The 20791-nt window shown below is 39.2% G+C and overlaps 1 protein-coding gene across 2 annotated transcripts in view; it reads right to left on the bottom strand.

The window, feature by feature from the left end:
• The window catches only part of DTNB (dystrobrevin beta), a 225735-nt gene extending 205226 nt beyond the window's left edge, over positions 1–20509 (bottom strand). The window contains exon 1 of one of the 2 annotated variants that reach the window (XM_069495025.1): positions 20317–20509. The gene's annotated coding sequence lies outside the window, so the exon portion shown is untranslated. The remainder of the gene's footprint in view (positions 1–20316) is intronic. The other variant, XM_069495024.1, reaches the window with a different exon arrangement.
• Positions 20510–20791: the final 282 nt, after the last annotated feature.

The raw sequence follows: 20791 nt of genomic DNA, 5'->3' as shown, positions 1-20791 counted from the left end.
CACTCTGTCACCCAGGCTGAAGTGGCGCAATCATAGCTCACTACAGCCTTGAACTCCTGGGCTGAACGGATCCTCCTGCTTCAGCCTCCCAAGTAGCTGGGACTACAGATGCATACCACCATGCCCGGCTAATTTTTTTATTTTTTGTAGAGACAGGGTTTCACTATGTTGCCTAGGCTGGTCTCAAACTCCTGGCCTCAAGCAATCCTCCGACCTCATCCTCCCAAAGTGCTGGGACTACAGGAGTGAACCACCATGCTCAGCCCTATTTTTATATTAAAGAAAAAAGGTATTCATCCCCAAACCCAAAGACCTCCTAAATGTAAATTTTCTATCATATGGCAATAACTTACGTTGACAGACTTAGGCTATGCCTCTGTTAAAACTCTTTACATGCATTATCTCATTTAATCCTCACAAAACCTTTGTGCTGGTATTACCATGATCATCTATTATTATCTTCATTTTATAAATTAAGCAACAAATGCCTAGAAAAGAACACTAACCTGCTCAAGAGTACACAACTCAAAAGTGGTAGAGTGGAATCCTAACTCTTAAACTTCTTACGTAATTGTTACTTGTAGATAACATATTTTCAAATCTCTATGCCTGAAAAGCTAGAACACAAGCCTATTATATGGACCCTATTGATGCAAAATTTGTGACAATTTCAGCTGAAGTTTGCCTTACCCTATTAAGAAAAAAAATATCTAGACAAAGTGCATAAGCCAAATAATTTCCCTAAGTAGATTATCCTGTTGTAAACCATTCTCAAGTATGATTAAAATGTTATAGATTAAACTGCTCTAAGTCATTCTCAAATATGTTGGAATCACAAATTATATCATGGCCATAAATTATATATCCATTAAAGCAAGTTACCTGCTTATGAAAAGTTTAGTTATATCCTAGAGAAAATTAAAAATGTAAATATACTCCTTAACATTCTGTATTTAGTATTTTATCATTAATACTGGCCCTCTCCTACATCACTGAAATGTTACCAAGTAGGCTTTACCACAAATGATGGTTACTTAATAATTTGCCCCAAGACAAAAGAATTTTAAACAGAAAGTCAAAGAAAAAAACAAGAAACAGAAAAATCTAATAAAATCTAGATTCTAAAGAAAAAACAGGAGTTGGTACTAGTAGCCTATAATTACAAAGAAAAAAATAATTCAAAAGCATGCTTCTCCCCAATCTTGGTCTCTCACCGGGTAATACAAATTTAAAAGTTAAACACAGATTAAAACAGAAAATGTCATATGTCCTTTATAATATATCTGATTTATTAAACTTTTTTTCTACTTTTACTATTCCTTTACAGTACTTCTTTCCAAAGTAATTCTTGTCCCTTCTCCAGGGATAAGAATTCCTGGAGACCCCTAAGTTCTTCATGACAATTTTCTAAATTTTGTTTTTAGTTCCAGATTAATCTTGGAAAAAAATTAATATAAATATATCCTGGATCATCTGGTTGACCACCATACTACAAATACTGTCATGCAATTTGAGGGCCCATGCCTGCATGCGTAATTACCTGTGGCAAGGTGGCAAGAGATCACCTAAAGCAGTGTGGTTGGCAAACTACACAAACTATGTTACCATGGGCCAGATCTGACCTGCCACCTGTTTCTGCAAATAAAGCTCTATTGGAGCAAAGCCACACCCATTTATTTATGTATTATCTATGGCTGCTTTCATGCTACAATGGTAGACTTCAGTAGTAGCAATAAAAAGCATTTGGCCTGCAAAATCTAAAATATTTCCTATCTGGTCCTTTAAGAAAAAGTTTGCCAATCTGACCTAAAGCAATAGTTACTAATATTAAATATCTACGTATGTCTGGCTGCAATCAAGTTTGCATGTCCCCACTATCAAAATGACAACAATTATTTCACATGGGCTTGAGTTTCAGTTCCATTACTGGAGGTCTACCCTCGGGGAAGAGCTTTAATCACTCTAAAATTTATTCTTCATTGCTAAAATGGCATAAAAATTATATATACTCCATTAACCATTCATTGGACAAATATTCATTAAGCAGCTCTTATGTGGCAGGTGCAGCTAGAGGTACTGGGAATACTACAGTGAGTAAAAGACAAAGTCCTTGCCTTCATGTAGCTTCCATTCTTGTGAGAGGATTAAATGTAGTAATGCATTTAGACAGTGCCTGGCCTGAGCTAAGCACAGATCAAATGGTAGCTGCTATTTTTGTTATTATTACAATTACTATTACACAAGTAGTTTATAAATCTAGCAAGGAGAATCTCATTTGTAATTAAGGATAGATATTATTTGATTTGATGTATTTTCTTTTAAGAAAGTCTTTGGACTTTCTGAAACTAATAAAAGCACAAAGTAGATACTTTAGAAATTTAATTATAACTGACAAAATGATGGTATCCTGAAATCACACAGACAATTATCACAAACTCAAATCAAGCAACACATAAAGTCTGAACAGACACTTCATCAAAAGAGATATACAAATAGCAGACAAGCATCGGAAAAGATATTCAACATCATGTCATCAGAGAACTGAAAATCAAAACAAGGAGATACCAGTATACACCTGTTAGAATGGCCAAAACCATGAATGCTGACAACAGCAAATGCTGGTGAGGATATGAAGCAACAGAACTCTCATTAATTGCTGCTGGGAATGCAAAATGGTATAGTCACTTTGGAAGACAGTTTGGCAGTTTCTTTCATAACTGAACATATTCTTACCATACAATCCAGCAATCACACTCCTTGGTATTTACCCAAAGGAGGTGAAAACGTATGTCTACGCAAAACCTGCTCATAGATGTTTATAGCAGCTTCATTCATAATTGCCAAAACTTGGAAGCAACCAAGAGGAATGGATAAACTGTGTTATATCCAGACAATGGAATATTATTCAGCACTAAAAAGAATTGAGCTATCAATCCATGAAAAGACATGAAGTTTAAATGCAATTTAAATGAAAGAAGGCAATCTGAAAAAGCTACCTACAGCATAGTTCCAATCATATGACATTGGAAAAGGCAAAACTATGGAGATAGTTAAAAGATCATTGGTTACGAGGGTGGTGGTGGTAGAGTAAGCAGGCAGAACACAGAGGATTTTTAGGGCAGTGAAACTACTCGGTACAATACTATAATGGTAGATACATGTCGTTATACCCTTGCCCAAATGCACAGAATGGACAAAAGTGAACCCTGATATAAAGAGTGGACTTTCAATGACAATGTTGTATCAAGATAAGTTCATCAACTGCAACAAATGTACCACTCTGGTGGGGGATGTTGATAATGGGGAGGCTACGCAAGTGTGCATGCAGGGAGTATATGCAAAAATCTCTGTATCTTCTACTCAATTTTGCTGTGAACCTAAAACTGCTCTAAAAAATAAAGTCTATTTAAAGAAAAAAATTATCTAGCAGGCCTATTAAAATACAGATTATTGGGACCCACCCCAAAATTTCTGATTTAGTACGTCTACAGTGGACTTGAGAACCTGCATTTGTAATAAGTTCCAGTTAGTGCTGATGCTGGGAACCACATTTTGAGTCTGGGAACCACATTTTGAGAACTCCCTGGCCTAGCCCTGCTCCTATGCCCTCTTCTGCTTCCCTCACTCCCTTACAGATTTCACCTGACAGCACAACCTCAATAAATTTCTTGCATAAGAATTCCCAACTCAGGCTCTGCTTCTAAAGAACTAAACCTAAAACAGTATGATCAAAATTTTAAAAACAAAGACACACACACACACACACACACGTCTTCAATGCTTGTGTACAAAGAGAATCTCTGAAAGAATACATGAGAAACTGTTCACAGAGCTGTCTTTCAGACTTAGTGATTGGGACTGGAAAGTGGGAAGATAGCAGGTGTGGCACTAATTTGCCATTTTAGACCTTCCTAATGTACCTCGCACTTGTTCTCTTACCAACTCCCTTCTGTATCTTCCCTTCATGTCCTTCTACTATATTTCTTTTCTTTTTCTCTTTTTCCCCTCATTCTTCCATGTTTACCATCATCTAGTTTAATTACCACAACCCTACCAGATAGATATCATGCCCATTTAGAAATGAGGAAACAAAAGCACACCAGAGACAAATACCTTATTCAAGACTGACAAGTGGCAAAGCTGAGAGATAAGCCAATTCGATCTGATTCCAAAGCCCGTGCTCTTTCCACCATACAGTGCTTCTTCCATCTTAAAGCAATACAGCTCCCTACTCACAAAGCAAATTCCTAAACTACTCTAAGTGAGTTCCGTCATTACACAATCACCTTCAGAGACTAAGCTGGTTCTCAACCAGGGCAATTTTGTCTCCATGGGATATCTGGTAATATCTACAGACATTTCTGGTGTCACAACTGGGAGGGTGCTATTGACATCTAGTAGACAGAGGTCAGAGATGCTGCTAAACATTCTATAATGCATAAGACAGTCTCCCACAACAAAGAATTATCCAGTCCAAAATACCAATAGGGCAGAGGTTGAGAACCCTGAGAGAGACTATCTAATGGAGTTTTAAATACAGTAAAAATTCAAAAGCAGCCAGTATTAAACTTAGTTTGTTCAATATGGTATTCAACAGCAGAAGAGTTGGCATCTTGAATTCTAAACTACATTTATCTTTAGCCTTGAAACTCACCTGTCACTCAATTTCTGTATCTCAAGTTCATCACTAGTCAAATGGACATGATGTGGATACCTTTGGGAAGCAATGTGGAATAACAAAAAGACTGTGTTTAAGTCAGTTAAGCTGAATTTCAAATGCTAGCTCCATCACTTGGGCTGTGGATAAATTACTTAACCCTTCTGAGTTTCAGACTCATGATATGCAAAACTGCAAAACTGTGATGATCACGAGTACCTTTCTCATAGGATTGTTGTGAGTACTCACAGCAAATGCTAGAACGATTCCCGGCACATAGTAAGTGTTTCCTAAGGTTTACCAAACCAGTGTTTAAAAAAAGTTTGTTACTCCACAGTAGCCATAACATTGACATTATCTGTTGACTCAGCAGGTAGAGCAGACCCTGCCTTTATTCCATCACGCATACTACTTTCAAGGTATAACTGAGCAGTTTCCAATTGCCAGCACCTGCATTTCTTTGAAGGCAGACCGTGCTAAATATTAGACCCAAGTTCTGATTGTGAAAGTAGGTAAATCACAAAGAAGACTCAATTCACAGTCCAGCCAAGATTCTCCCAACCCTCTAAGCCAGAAGTGGCTCTCTTCCTCTTGCTACAAGATGGCAGTCTCCTCTGTCCAAAAACTATGCAAAGGGCTCATCTGAGACGCATGCTTCAAAAGATGCTCACCCTCTTCAAGATCTATCCCTATCTCCCTCACTGCATGTAGGCTAATAACTAAGGTCAAGTCTTGACATTGCCAGAATAGGGAGGTATTGTCCTTACTTTGGATGAAAAGAATTGATTCACCAGAACAGCTGCTAGGCCTGAAGATATGTATTGGCAGGAACTAGAAGAACATACCTGGGAATGGATCTTGAGAGTGCTGAATTTGGGGGCCAAACATAAGGCTGGTAAAGAAAAGTTTACTGAATCCCATGACTCAGGATTTAATGTTCCAAAAACAATGTCTGGAGCCAGGCCTAACATGCTGCTGGAATGGCTCATTTAAGTCTGAAATAAATTTTTTAAATGATGGCTTATAGAAAATGAATTGAAGAGCTGGAACTGCATGGCAAGGTATTAAGGAGTCAAAAGGTACCCTCCCATGTCCTCTAAACTGTACACTGGGACTAACAGCACCTGAGGGCTTTCTCTAACTTTGAGAGCCCATTTTGTTCTCCGCATGGCAGGCCTAAAATACTACAGATCTACCACCTCCTGGAAACAATCTTAACTGATGATCAATGGAGACAGTATACATAATAAATACTCTAGCTATCTTGCCCCCTTAAGGACTGTAAATCTAAGACATATGTATTACATTGGCTCCTAGAGTTTCCCAGTGGGAGTAAACTTTAGTAGTTACTCACTCTGGTAACTAGTTGGATAACAAACCCTTTATTTACTATCTTTGCTATCTTCCCTTTCCTATATCACGTCACACTCTCCTAACTGGTTTTTCATAGGATAACCTCCAAAAAATATATATATATACTTGCATTCACATCCTTGTCTAAGAGTCAGCTACTGGGGAACTAAGACATCAAGTCATTTCATTTCAACCAAGTTTATAATTCAGAGTACATAAAATCCAAATTTATGGGATACACATAAACTGAGATTAATATATACTATTTCTCTACGCCTACTAATAGGTGACTCCATGCCAGTGTTTTTTGTACACTAATACCTGCATCTTTGTAATTATGTTTTTAACAGTTCCATACCCAAAAGAATCTATCTAATCCCACTAGCACAGCTGATTATATGCCCTTGCCATCCTGTTATAACCTTGAAGATCAATACTTCCATGAATGTAAGCACATCTCTCTACTTCCTTCCACTTGGACTCCTGGCACTCTGCCTTTCCTTAGCCACATAATCTAGAGATAACCAATATCATTTCCTTCACATACTAACTCTAATTTCAAGCCCTGCCATTTCCTTCCTCATAATCACTCTCATATCCACCCCTTTTTCCCATTTCAACTGCCAAAATCTTTGTCCACATTAATGCACAAATAAAATCCTATGACCTTGTGATCTCAGGACTCTCCACCCCCTTCCTCCTGCAATTCATTCTTCGGACATACAGAGAAATACACTAGGTAAATTTATTCAAACAAATCTGATCTTCAGTGGATCCCAATGACCCTACTCAGGAGCTTCATTTCACACAACTTAAAGAACCAGGGCATAGCTTTAGTCTATAAAGCATAAAGAAGACCAGAGTCCTAGCTTTGAGAATGTAAGCAAAGTTTCTTAAATCTAAAAGGGGTTGAAACTGGAAGTTCCTAGAAGAGGCTGTTTAATGTCCTAAGCCCAAACCCAAACTAAATGAATGAGTCTGGAAAGCACAATCCCATGAAATAAAAAATTGGTAAGTCGGATTTTATCAAAATTAACTGTTATGCAAAAGATACTATTAAGAAAATAAAAAGACAGGCCACAGAGTTAAAGAAAATATTTTCAAAACACCTAATTGATGAATATGTGTTTTGTATGCCAATTATATAAAGAACTCATAAAACTCAACAACAAGAAAACAGTCTAATCAAAAATGATCAAAAGATCTGAACAGACACCTCACCAAAGAGAATATCCAGATGATAAATAAGCATATGAAAAGACATTCAACATCATTTGTTATTAGGAAATAACAAATTCAGACAACAAAGAGATACCATTATATATGTATTAGAATGGTTAATATCCAAAAAACTGGCAATATCAAATGCTGACAAGAATGTAGAGCAACAAGAACTCATTCGTTGCTGGTGAGAATGCACAAACAGCCACACTGGAAGACACCTTGCAGTTTCTTATAATGTGAATCATAGTCTTACCATATGATCCAACAATCACACTGCTAGGTATTTACCCAATTGAGGTGAAATTTTATGTCCATACAAAACCTGCAACCAAATGTTTATACCAGATTTATTCTTAATCGCCAAAAGCTGGAAGCAACAAAAACATCCTTCAGTAGGTGAATGCACAAATAAACTGTAGTACTTCCATAAATGGAATATTGTCCAGCAATAAAGAGAATGAAGTATCAAGCCATGAAAAGACATAGAGGAAGCTTAAATGTATATTGATAAGTGAAAAAAGCCAGTCTGAAAAGTCTACATACTGTATGATTCCAATTTTATCACCTTCTAGAGAAAACTATACAGACAGCAAAGATTGCCAGAGGTTTGGGGGACATGGGGGAGACTTGACTAGGTGAAGCACAGTGAAATTTTGAGGGCAGTAAAACTATTCTGTATGATACTATAGTGGTAGATTATACATTTGTCAATGCTGATAGATCCTGACAACACAAAAAGTGAACTTTTATGTATGCAAACTTTTTAAAAATCAGAGGATCCCAGAATGAATTGTGGAATGTGACAAAACAATCCAACTACATTACAAGTGTATGAAACAACCTCAATGAAGAGGGTGGGAGAAAAGGTAGTGACAACAAAGTGGAAGGACTGAGCAACATCAACCAACTGAATATAACTGATACTACAGAATGTCCCACCCAACAATAACAAATGTACAATCTTTTCAAGTGCACATCAAACATGCACCAAGAAAGACCATATATCTTGGGCTATAAAATAAACATTAACAAAATCAAAAGAATTAAAATTATACAAACTATGTTATCTGACCACATTGGATTGAAACAAGAATTCACTAAGAGGAAGAGACAAATCAATGAAACCAAAAGCTGGTTCTTTAAAAATAATAATAAAGCTGGTAAGATAGACAAAGAAAAAATAGAGAAAGTACAAATTACCAAAATAACTAATGAAAGAGGGGAGGACATTAGTACAGAACCCATGAACATTAAAGGAAATACTATGGAAATACTATAAACAATTCTATTCTATATATATATATATATATGACAACTTAGATAAAACAGACCAATTCCTCAAAAACTACAAATTACCAAAACTCTATGAGCTGAAATATTTTTTTCCACAAGCTGAAATAGATAATCAGAATAACAAGAAACTGAATTTGTAATTTAGGAAAAAAAAAGCCTTTTGTAAAAAAATTTCCAGGCCCAATGCTACAAGATCTCTTCCAGAAAACAAGGGACAAGGAAATACTACCCAACTCATTTGTAGCCAGCATTACCGAGGTACTAAAACCCAAAAGAGGTAGCACAAAAAAGAAATCTAATCAATGTTCATGAACATAGGTGTAAAAGTCCTCAACAAAATGTTAGCAAATCAAAACCGTGAATGTATTAAAACGTACTACAAAGCCACAGTAATAAAGACAGTGTAGTACTGGCACAAGGATAACAATATGAATCAAGGCAACAGATTGAGAGTCCAGAAACATATCCTCGCACTATGGGCAACTTGATTTTCAACAGTGGTGCCAATTCAGTAGAGAAAGGATAGTCTTTTCAACAAGTGGTGCCAGAATCAAATTGCAGTATATTTATACAAATTATGGTATATACATGCAATGGAATGTTATTCAGCCATAAAACAGAATAAAGTACTGATGTATGCTACAACATGGATGAACCCTGAAAACATTATGCTAAATGAAACAAGCCAGTCACAAAAGACCACATATTATATGATTCCATTTATATGAAATGTCCAGAATAGGCAAATCCATAGCAACAGAAAATTAATCATTGGTTTCTAGGGCTTGGAGAAGATGGAGAATAGGGAGTGACTGCTAATAAGTACAGGGTTTTTTTAGGGGGGGGGTGATGAAAATGTTTTGCAATTAATAATAGCAATGGTTGCACAGCTCTATGAACATACTCAAAACCACTGAATTGTAGGGTGAATTATATGCTAGGTGAATTATATCTCAAACAGAAAAAGGATATCTTACTAAATATAATGCTTTGGGAATTGTGTTCACCAAATATTATATTGCTAGGATTCATCCTATTATTGCATGTTATTGTTCATTCCTTTTGACTGCTGTATAATTCCAAACACTACATTTTAATGTACTTCCTGCTGAGGGAAATATAGGCTGTTTCTAGGATTTTTCCTATTGCAAACAGCATTGCTATAGTGTTGTACCTGTCTCTTGCTGCACAAGGGTGAGAGTTTATCGTGGGTGCATACCTAAAAAAGGAATTGCCAAACTGTTTTTTAAAGTGCACCAAACCAGGTGTGGTGGCGCACACCTGTAATCCTAGCATTTTGGGAGGCTGAGGTGGGAGGATTGCTTGAGGCCAGGCGTTCAAGACCAGCCTGGGCAACAAAGTGAAACGCCATCTCTACACAAAAAAAAATTTAAAAATTAGCCAGGGGTGACAGTGCACACCTATAGTCTCAGCTACTCAGGAGGCTGAAGCAGGAGGATCGCTTGAGCCCAGGGGTGTTTGAGGTTGCGGTGAGCCATGATCACACCACTCTCTAGCCCGGGTAATAAAGTAAGATCCTGTCTTAAAAAACAAAACAAAACAAAAAAACCAACTTGGACAAGCAGATAAGAAAATTTGACCAAAGATGTGAGTAGGCAATTCATGGAAAAACCAGCAGAAAGCAGAAATGGAAAACAAATATATATAAAGTTGTACATAACAATTCAAGACTAAACTATAATATTTAAGGATTCACAGTTGTGTATAAAAACCACAAAGACATCCAAGGAAGTGGTTACCATCTGAATCAGGACAGTGGTTATTCTGGGAGGGAAGGAAGGGACTATGGCTGGGATGGGATATATGGAAAGGCTTTAGGGAGAGCTGGAAATTCTATTTCTTCACCTGGGTGGTGATTAGAGTGTTTGCTGTATGATAATTCACTAAGCTATAATTTTTTAGTATATGTTTTGTTCTGTAATATAAAGTTTACAAAATATAATAATTTATGCATCACATCCATCAAAGAAAAAAATTAACTCTGAAAATATCATTATATTGGTGAAAATATGAACCAACATGAATTCCCATATACTCCTGGTGAACATACAAATAAATATAACCACTTTGGACACAGAAGGCAGTATCTAGTAAAGTTAAAAATGTGTGTACTGGATTACCCAAAAGTACCCCTTCTACAACCATGTCCTAAAGGGACATATACAAGGATGCTTACAACAATATTGTTTGTAAACACAAAATCAGAAACAGCCATCAATAAAGGAATAGGAAAACTGTAGTACAGTCAATCACACGATACTATACAACAGAGCTACATTTATTGAGTTGCATCAATTTCAGAATGTTAAGTGAAAAATTGCAAGAGAATACATGCAAAATTATACCATTTATATAAAGCTCAAAAACATACACATTAATAGCAACAGGACCAGGATGATGGTGAAGCAAGTGGGGTACCTGGGGTGCAAAATTTAAGGAAGCATCACTCTTGGGGCCATGCAAGCCCAAGAGTGAGGGTGTCCTTATATTGGGGTCCCAGATGCCTCCTCATCTCACCCTAGCCCTGGCCCTAAAGATATTGCTTATGAATTCATACATATATAGCAACAGTATAAAGACGTACATGAGAATAATAATCACCAAATTCAGAAAAATGAATATCTCTAGAGATGAAAGCAGAATCACATGACTGCAGAGGGATATCAACTCTCTTTTATTTGTTAGGCTGGGTTCTAGGTACAATATACTAATATTATTGTTTATGCTTTATATGTCCTATTTCATTATAGAATTTTAGGTCATTTACTTTGAGTATATTCTCTGGTAAATCTTTTCCTGAGTGGGTTGGGGAGGTGGGAAGCAGTTCTCCATATATTTTATTATTGAAACAGTATACCAAATATGGTAAGTTCTGTACTTTTTATCCAAATATACATGAACTCTCACAAACTCTATCATTTGGTATAATGGTCATCATATCAAATCTTCAGCAATGTCTTCTATCAGTATCCCAACAATATCTGCTAACAAAGAATGCATTTTAGTTTGACACCAAACTGTTTTTTCTTGCTGTTCATGTGTGCCTGCATTAATACTTCAATCTTCAGTTGACTCTGAAACTTCAACCTGCAGTTTCCTTGCAAGGATCTTTTTAAGCCATTTACCTACTTGGTAACATTCATTTCATTCACATCAGATAACATGATATGAAAGACCACAAAACCAAGCAGAGTGAACTATAATATGGGCTAACACAATATAAGCAAACAAATAAGAAAGATCATATTATTGATCCCTCCAGGTTGTGTTGTTCCCACGATTCTCTCAGATTCCCGAGCTTATCATACCTGATATATATCAGACATACAGATGGAGTAGACTGTCAATCTACAGGTTAAATATTGGTAAAACTTAATTGCTCATATTTTCTTATTATACCCTGCCTAGAGGATGTTGCTCTTTAAAAAATTCAGGTGAGAAGACAATACTGTGTTAGTCTTGAGGAACAAATCAGGATTAAGAATGTTAGAAGTAGATGAAGAAATCTGAGAGCCTAAGTAGTCAGGTGACTTAGACCTAAGGTTACAATGCTAGGAAAGTGTGGAGTTAGGCACTGACTTGACACTAAAGCCCATTCTCTTTGCACTGTGCCACATTGCCCCCTCCAGGGCAAACCGAAGGACCAAGGACTAAGGAAGGAGTATCTGTCCCAAAACTGCTGTGCTGGATTAGACCTTAACGTCACAGAGCTCATGGGGTCTAGAAGATAGTGCAACAAAAAGTCTAGACCCTTGTTTGTCCTTATAGTCTGTTCTATTCTAGGAAGACAATGTGTTTCAGAACTGAACTAAGTCTGTAGGCAGAAGTAACTCCTACGGTAAAGACTAAAGGAAAGAGAAGACTTTGGAAATACTTCCAGAATGTCTCTGTACTGCACTTCAGTGTTAAATAGCTTTCATTTCCTTTGAATCTTTTTGGTAGTTTCTTAACCCTTCCAGGTCTCAGCTACATCAAAGCATCCAGGTATCAAAATTTCTTGTGTAAGTTCACCATCTCCCTGCAAAGCCCTTGTCAGTATTTCTCTGGATGTCCATTTAAATAATTAAAAGTCAGTGAGGGCTGAGATTATCACTAATAAATATTAAATACCTAGCTATAACTATCCAAACTTTATTGAAAGACAACTAATTTCCTTGCTTATTTCAGGAAAATTCTCAAGTATCTTTCCTCTAATACTTCTTTTCTTCTCTTTCAGATTAAAAAAAAAAAAGGCCAGGGAAAATAAATGTTCAGGAAACCTTAGAGATTTGCTTTTTACAAATCAAGAGGGTTCTCTAAGTTCCAGTAAAAATAATTCAATAACTGTACTCCACTACAACAAAGAGCTCTGAGGAGCTAAATATAACCTCATAGGGCTGCGGTAACTATTAAATAAATCATGTAAAGCATTTAGCACAATCCTTGGCATCAAATAAGAGCCTAATAAATGTTAGCTATCATTACTGATATTATTATGTACTATTTAATTATAGTACACTATTATAGAGCACTATTTGAATATACTGAAGTTCTGTTACAAGGATGTTTAGTCCAAACCTGATTATTACAGCATTTCAGTCCTGTTTTTAATTTATATATAATGTTGTTAATACATTAAAATTCAAGATCAAAATGTGTTTTCTTTACAGGTTGTGTTTTTGTTGTTGTTAAAAATAAATTAATAAGTAAATAACATACAATATATCTGTTTCTCTCAGTTACCTACAACTCAGAAAGATCTGTCCTACTCTTAACATATTAAAGAGAAAAAAAAAGATGATAATTTCAACAAATTCCAAAAAAAAAAGCTCTCAATAAATTCAATACCCAGCTGGGCGCAGTGGCTCACGCTTGTAATCCTGGCACTCTGGGAGGCCAAGGTGGGAGGATCGCTCAAGGTCAGGAGTTCGAGACCAACCTGAGCAAGAGGGAGCCCCCATCTCTACTAAAAATAGAAAGCAATTAGCTGGACAACTAAAAATATATAGAAAAAAATTAGCCAGGCATGGTGGCGCATGCCCGTAGTACTTGGGAGGCTGAGGCAGGAGGATTGCTTGAGCCCAGGAGTTTGAGGTTGCTGTGAGCTAGGTTGATGCCACGGCACTCTAGCCCGGGCAACAGAGTGAGATTCTGTCTCAAAAAAAAATTTCAATACCAAATAAAATACTAACCAAGAACAGAAGAAAACTTCCTTAAATATACTGAAGACATCTTCCCAAAACCATCAGTAAGCATCATATCTAATAGGGAAACACTGGAAACATTCCCACTTAAGAAAAAGATTAAAATGCCCATTATCATCACTGCTTTCTTGTACAGGAGAGCCTAGGCAATGCAATAACAGAAAAAAAAAAAATTAGTTGAATAAAGGAGAAGGAAGCTTGGTCAATTAAGTCTTCTAGTCAAAGTAGCCCAGTAAGTACATACTTTGATACATCCCCTCTGCTCCAAATACATAGTAATGATTAAAATATCTTTTAAAATAATTTTAAAAAACTGATAAAAGATAGAAGTCTCAAAAACAAATGGATAAACCTCCATTTGTTTCAGAAACAGAACAGATACACAAAGTTGGAGCACAACTGAGGCTACAGGCTTGCTTGGATTCTGAGTCCAGACCAGGTGCATACCTCCTGCTGGGCAATAAAGACACAGAGCAAAGGAGGATGGAGAAACCGGAGACAGCTGAGCCAGACTCACTGCATAAGGCCAGGGATGATGCTGGAGCTGAAAGAGAGCTGAAAAACACTGCTGCCAATCTCTGCCCAGAACTTCAGTTTATATAATGCTCTGGGCTTAGAAAAGTGGGACGATACAAACACAGCCTCAAGATCACGAACTGAATCAAGACACACACTCTGTGAGGGCACCTATAATAGCCCAATTACCTCAAAGAGCAGGACCCCTGACCCACCATTATTATATCTGATTCCAGAATGCGGTCCAGTAGGTCAGGTGAAGCACCTAAAATATCACCACACAGAGAACGGTGAACATAGAGATAAGAAAACAAAATCAAAAGCACACACACTCAAAATGAGTCTGTAATCCAAAACTTCAATACACACAAAGAGATACAATGCTAAGAAAGGCAGCCAACAAAAGAAACAATTGAATATGAATTCATTCCAGAAAAGTCTGACGACAATTTATTTTTTAAGAATATTTAGGGTGCTTAGGCTGGGCGCGGTGGCTCACGCCTGTAATCCTAGCACTCTGGGAGGCCGAGGTGGGCGGATCCTTTGAGCTCAGGAGTTCGAGACCAGCCTGAGCAAGAGCGAGACCCCATCTCTACTAAAAATAGAAAGAAATTATATGGACAGCTAAAAATATATATAGAAAAAATTAGCCGGGCATAGTGGCGCATGCCTGTAGTCCCAGCTACTCGGGAGGCTGAGACAGGAGGATCACTTAAGCCCAGGAGTTTGAGGTTGCTGTGAGCTAGGCAGACGCCACGGCACTCACTCTAGCCCGGGCAACAGAGTGAGACTCAGTCTCAAAAAAAAAAAAAAAAAAAAAAAAAGAATATTTAGGGTGCTTAGACATAAATTTTAAAAACTGGTGGAAATGCAAAATGGTACAGTCATTTGGAAGACAGTTTAGCGGTTTCCTACAAAGCTAAACATGTTCTTACCATATGATCCAGCAATTGCTCTCCCAGATACTTTCCCAAGTGAATGAAAAACTTATATCCACACAAAAACCTGCACATGGATGTTTATAGCAGTTTTATTTATAATTGTCAAAACTTGGAAGCAACGAAGATGTCTTTCAGTAGGTGAATGAAAAAACAAACTGTGGTACTTCCATACAATGGAATATTATTCAGCACTAAAAAGAAATGAGCTATGAAGCCACAAAAAGACATAAAGGAACCCTAAATGCATATTGCTAAGTAAAAGAAGCCAGTCTAAGAAGGCTACATACTGTATGATTCCAATTATGTAACATTCTGGAAAAGGCAAAACTATAGACAATGAAATCATCAGTGCTTGCCATGCTCAGGGTGAGGGAGAGAAGAATGAATAGGTGGAACACAAAGGATTTTTAGGGCAGTGAAATTACTTTGCATGATACCATAATGACATTACATGTAATGCCATGTAATGGCATTAATGATACATGACCTTATGCATTTGCCAAAACCCACAGAACTATACAATACAAAGAGTGAACCCTAATATAAATTATGGACTTTAGTTAATAAAGTATCAATATTGATTCACCAATTGTAACAAATGTACCACACTAATTCAAGATGTTAATAATAGGGGAACCTGCATGGGAAAGAGAGAGTATACGGGAACTCTTTGTACTATCCAGCCATTTTGGTCAAAGTTATATTGATCTACTTTTACTGAGTTATGTACATTGTTTTAAAAATATATATCATTGACAATTCCACTTCTGGGTATACACACAAAAGAATTGAATGCAAACGCTTAAAGAAATATATGAACCAATGTTCACAGCAGCATTATCCACAATATCCAAAATGTAGAAACAATCCAAATGTCCCTAAATGAATGACTGAATAAACAAAATATAGTATATACATACAATGCAATATTATTTGGTCTTAAAAAGGAAATTTGGACACTTACTACAGTATGGGTGAAACTTGAAGACATTATGCTAAGTGAAATAAGGCAAACATGAAAGGACAAATATTGCATGCTTCCACTTATATGAAGTACTTAGAGTAATCAAATTCATAGAGACAGAAAGCAGAATGGTGGTTGCCAGGTGCTGAGGGTAGAGGAGAATGGCGAGTTGGTGTTTAGCTGGTACAAAGTTTCAACTGGGGAAGAGGAAGGTTCTGAAGATGGACAGTGGTGATGGATGCACAACAATGTGAATGTACTTAACGCCACTGAACTGTACACTTAAAAATGGCTAAAATGATAAATTTTATGTCATGTACATTTTAGCACAATAAAAAATTATGAAAAAAGTGCTAAAGTACTGGTTATCCAAACAGAAAAAAAATCGTATCACTTCCTTATACCATGCATAGAAATAAATTCCACATTAAAAACAAAACTTTTAGAAGAAAATACAGAAATATATAATTCATACCCCAAAGTAGAGAAAATTTTCTTAAACCAGACACACACACAAGACAAGTCATATAAGGGAAATTTTTCATAAATATTACATTAGAACTTAAAATTTATATACAACCATAGACATTGGTAACAAAGAGAAAGGAAAAGCCTCAGACTTGCAGGATCCATGTGCAACACATATACCCATCAAAGAACTACTATACAAAGTAACTTACTCAATTGTTTCTCAGTGAGTGAAAGGATACACAAATGGTGATTTAAGTCTACAACTGAATAGCTCAGCAGTTAAAAAGAAATGGACTAGATCCACAAGTAGCAACATGGTTAAAGCTCCATCAATTATAACTTAAAATGTACACCTCTTTGACCCAGCAATTATATTTTTCATTCACTGTAGCAATGGGCATTAACGAGGAGAGGATTAAATAAACTACTACATAGTCCAATACATACTACATAAGAGACTGTGCAGTAGCTAAGAAGACTCAGGTAGATCCTTATGTTCCAAAATGGAAAGGCTCAAAAACATTTGTTAGGAAAAAAAGTTGCTGAATAATATGCACAGTATGAAGTCATTAATGTGTATGTGTGTGGGGGGGGGAGGGTTCTGCTTTTTTCCTGTATTACCTATATAAATATGACAATGCATAGAGAAAGGTCTGGAAGGATCACAGCAAACTGATAATCAGTTTTGTGGGGAAGGGAGTCTGTCAAGGGGGCTTTTATTCTGTCTGTACTGCTTGAGTATTTTATAAGCGAGTGTGCATTCTGAGCCACTTGCAGAGTTGCAGCACACAGCCACTCCAGGAGCTGCCACGCACAGGGACTCCAACGTGAATGGCACCCCCTAAAGCTGGGCAGTATACAGCCTGCACAACTAGAGCCACAGCTCTGATGCTTGTGTAATTAGAAATAAATAAAAGGAGGGGGAAATAGGAGATTAACTGCAAATCAGCATAAGGGAACTTCCTGAAGTGATGGAAAGTTCCGTATCTTTACTGGAACAGTGGTTGGTTACAAAGTATACAGTAGCCCCCCCTTATCCACGGTTTTGCTTTCATGGTTTTGGTTACCCAGAGCCCACTATGGTCCAAAAATATTAAATGGAAAATTACAGAAATAAACAATTCTTAGTTTTAAATTATGCACCCACCATTCTGGGCAGTGTGATGGAATCATACATAGTCCCACTCCATCCCACCTGGCATGTAAATCATCCCTTTGTCCATCACATCCACGCTGTATAAACTACTCATTTAGTAGCCATCTAGGTTATCAGATCTACTGTGGTATCACAGTGCCAGTGTTCAAGTAACCCTTATTTTACTTATTAATAAACCCAAAGGGCAAGACTAGTTATGCTGCCAATTGGGCTATGCCAAAAAGAAGCCAAATATATGCCAAAGAGAAGTTAATCTCTTATTGTGCCTAATATGTAAATTAAACTTTATCATAGGCATGAATGTATAGGAAAAACATAGTGCATATATATGGTTTCTTTATTAGCAGCAATTTCAGGCATCCACTGGGGGTCTTAAAACATATCCCTAAGGATAAGGGGGAGACTACTGTATACATTTTTCAAAACTCATCCACCTGTACACAGGAAATCTGTGAATTTTATCATGTGTAAAGTACACATCAATAAAGTTGATTTTAAAATAAATGTAAATAAATATCATTGAGAGAGCCTGAAACTAGGTGCCCAAAATTGCAGAACCTAGGTACCACAAAACAAGAACTAGCAGACACCTGCTGATTGCACCCTCCAGTTCTAAAACAAAAAAGAAATTAATTTACTTTTTCAATGCTTTCTACACAATGCCAAATTTAGATTAATATCAGCTTCGTTTTTTGTATGAGGAAACTAAGGCCCTGAGAGATTAATATTGAAGACATAAATGGTAAGTTGAAATTCTACTGGTTCTAAGTCTAATTTTCTAACTCTAAGTAGAAATTTTGCCTCTCAGGTATAGTGGACACCCAAAAACTCTGTGAGCATTACCTTGACTGCACAACCCCCTTCAAAGGCAATTCCACTTATGTATGATAAAAAGCCTCAGAGAATTCATAAAAGGTCAAGTTTTAATTTGGCAGACAAAGTAACCCAACAGGCACTGCAACCCAGGGAACTGAAACAGCAGCCTGGAGCTCAAGAGTTCAGAAACCCAACCAAGGCAGAAGACAGGTAGAAATCCAGCCCTTACAGAAGAGCAGAGACACAAACATTCTCTTACCACAGATCTAAGATCCAAGAAGAAGGACAAAAATGAAAAAGTGTTCTCTAGACAAATGTACTCTCCTTCCTCCTCAGATGACAGAAGAAGCCAATAAGAGTAGGAACAGAAAGGGACGAATGACCTCAAGCAACAGTCTAAGTAGCAAGCTCCTGACAGCCAACATGCAAGAAACATGTCAAAGTGGTAGCATGGCCACAAGAAATCAGGATTTCACCACCTTAGCCGTTGCATTAACATGCCCAAACCTAAGAACCTGGACTACCTCACATGGCAAAAAAGAAAGGAGAATTTGAGGAATGGGGGAAGTCCATCAACCATCCATCCCTAACGCTAGAGCGATTGATACCGCTCCGTGTAAAATGTAGCAAAACCTTGCTTCCTTCATTCATTCATCCAATAGACGTTTATGGCTCGACTGTTGTGAGCCAGGCAACATTCTGAGGATTTAACAGTGACTAGTCATGGAGCTTAATTCTAGTTGGGAAGGAAGGAAACTTCCTTTCTCTTTCCAAATACCTTTTCCCCCCTCTCCTCCTTTAAATGCTACACAGAAGGGCCTTCAAAACTCTCCCAAATTTCTCCCACAAGCGTCTTTGACCTTCCTACTTTATCCCCGAAACCAAGCAATTTATGGCTCCAATTTCCCAATACTAGCAAAAGACAAAAGGAACCTAAAGTGAACAGGGCACAGGACAGAAAACCCAACGCTTGTTTGTACGTTATACGCATACCTCGACAGCCAAATTGTCAGCACCTCAATAGCAGATTATGTTTGCGTTTCATACTATTTCGTGGCCCCAGTGCTGACTACGGTTCTCTGCCCATGGGAGCTAATCAATACACGTTTGCTAAGAATGCTGGAAGATCTTCCTAATCCCAAGGCCTGGCACAGGAATTTAACAGCAAGCATTCGTTAGCTGCATCCTCCCTCCTCTCAGGACACTTTCCTTTCGCGGGTGACCTCGGTGGACAAGTTCGTTATTACACGCCTCAGAAAACAGTGTTTTGGGGTGATCTGAAATAAATTCCCTTCCCTCTGCCAGGGCCTGCCTGCCTCACCTGCCCTCTGCCAGGACCTGCCTCGTTCGCCCCTTCAGCACCTAACGCAGCGCCTCCTCCCAGCGAGCCGGCAGCATCAGCCCGGCGCCCGCAACCCGGCTCCGCGCCCCGAGCCCACGGCGCGCTCGGGACCCCGGCGACCCCACTGCCCCTCAGCCCGGGCTCGCGGCATCCCCTCGGCTTCCCTACCGGGGCCGAGCGCAGCGTCCTTCCCCGCCTCAGCCCCGCGCGGTGCAGCGGCCCCGGCCCCCTGCGCGCCGGCCCCGCCTCCCCCGGCCCCGCACCCCGCAGGCTCCCGCGGTCCCGGCGCAGCGCGGGCTCCCTCCCCGCTCCTCGAGGACGCGAGGCTGCAGCCCGGTCCCCTCTCCCGCAGCCCCCCGCGGCCGCCGCAGATCCCGACCTTGCTCACTTCCCGCCGGAGCTGGGGGCGTCGGGAAGGTCTCCGGCGGCCGCAGCCTCCTCCGCCCGCTCCGGCCCGGCCCCCTCACTGAGGCAGCTGCGGCGCCAGCTCAGGCCTGGAGCCGCCCCCGCGGCGAACGTTCCCGGCTCCCGGCTCTCGCCGCTTCCCCGCCCGGCACGCGCAGCGAGCCCGCCCCCGGCGCGAGGGCGCGAGGGCGCGAGGGCGGAGGGCGGAGGCGCGGGCGCGCGCCGCCAGCGAGGGCGCGCGGCCGGGGGCGGGGCTTCCGCCGCGCCGGGGAGGGGGCGGGGACGTGGGCCGAGTCCCCCTGAGCCCCGCCCTGCGGCCTCGCGGGACCGGCCCCCGCCACCCCCCGGGCCCGCGGGGTTCCGGGCGGGAAACTCGCCCCCTCAGGGCTTGTCACCGCGGCCGGCAGCGGGGCGCGTCTCAACTCCACAGGTACCTGCCGGCCAGCTGG

The sequence above is a fragment of the Eulemur rufifrons genome, chromosome 19, assembly GCF_041146395.1.
Source record: "Eulemur rufifrons isolate Redbay chromosome 19, OSU_ERuf_1, whole genome shotgun sequence".
Taxonomy (NCBI): domain Eukaryota; kingdom Metazoa; phylum Chordata; class Mammalia; order Primates; family Lemuridae; genus Eulemur; species Eulemur rufifrons.
This window is presented reverse-complemented; position numbering and strand designations above follow the sequence as displayed.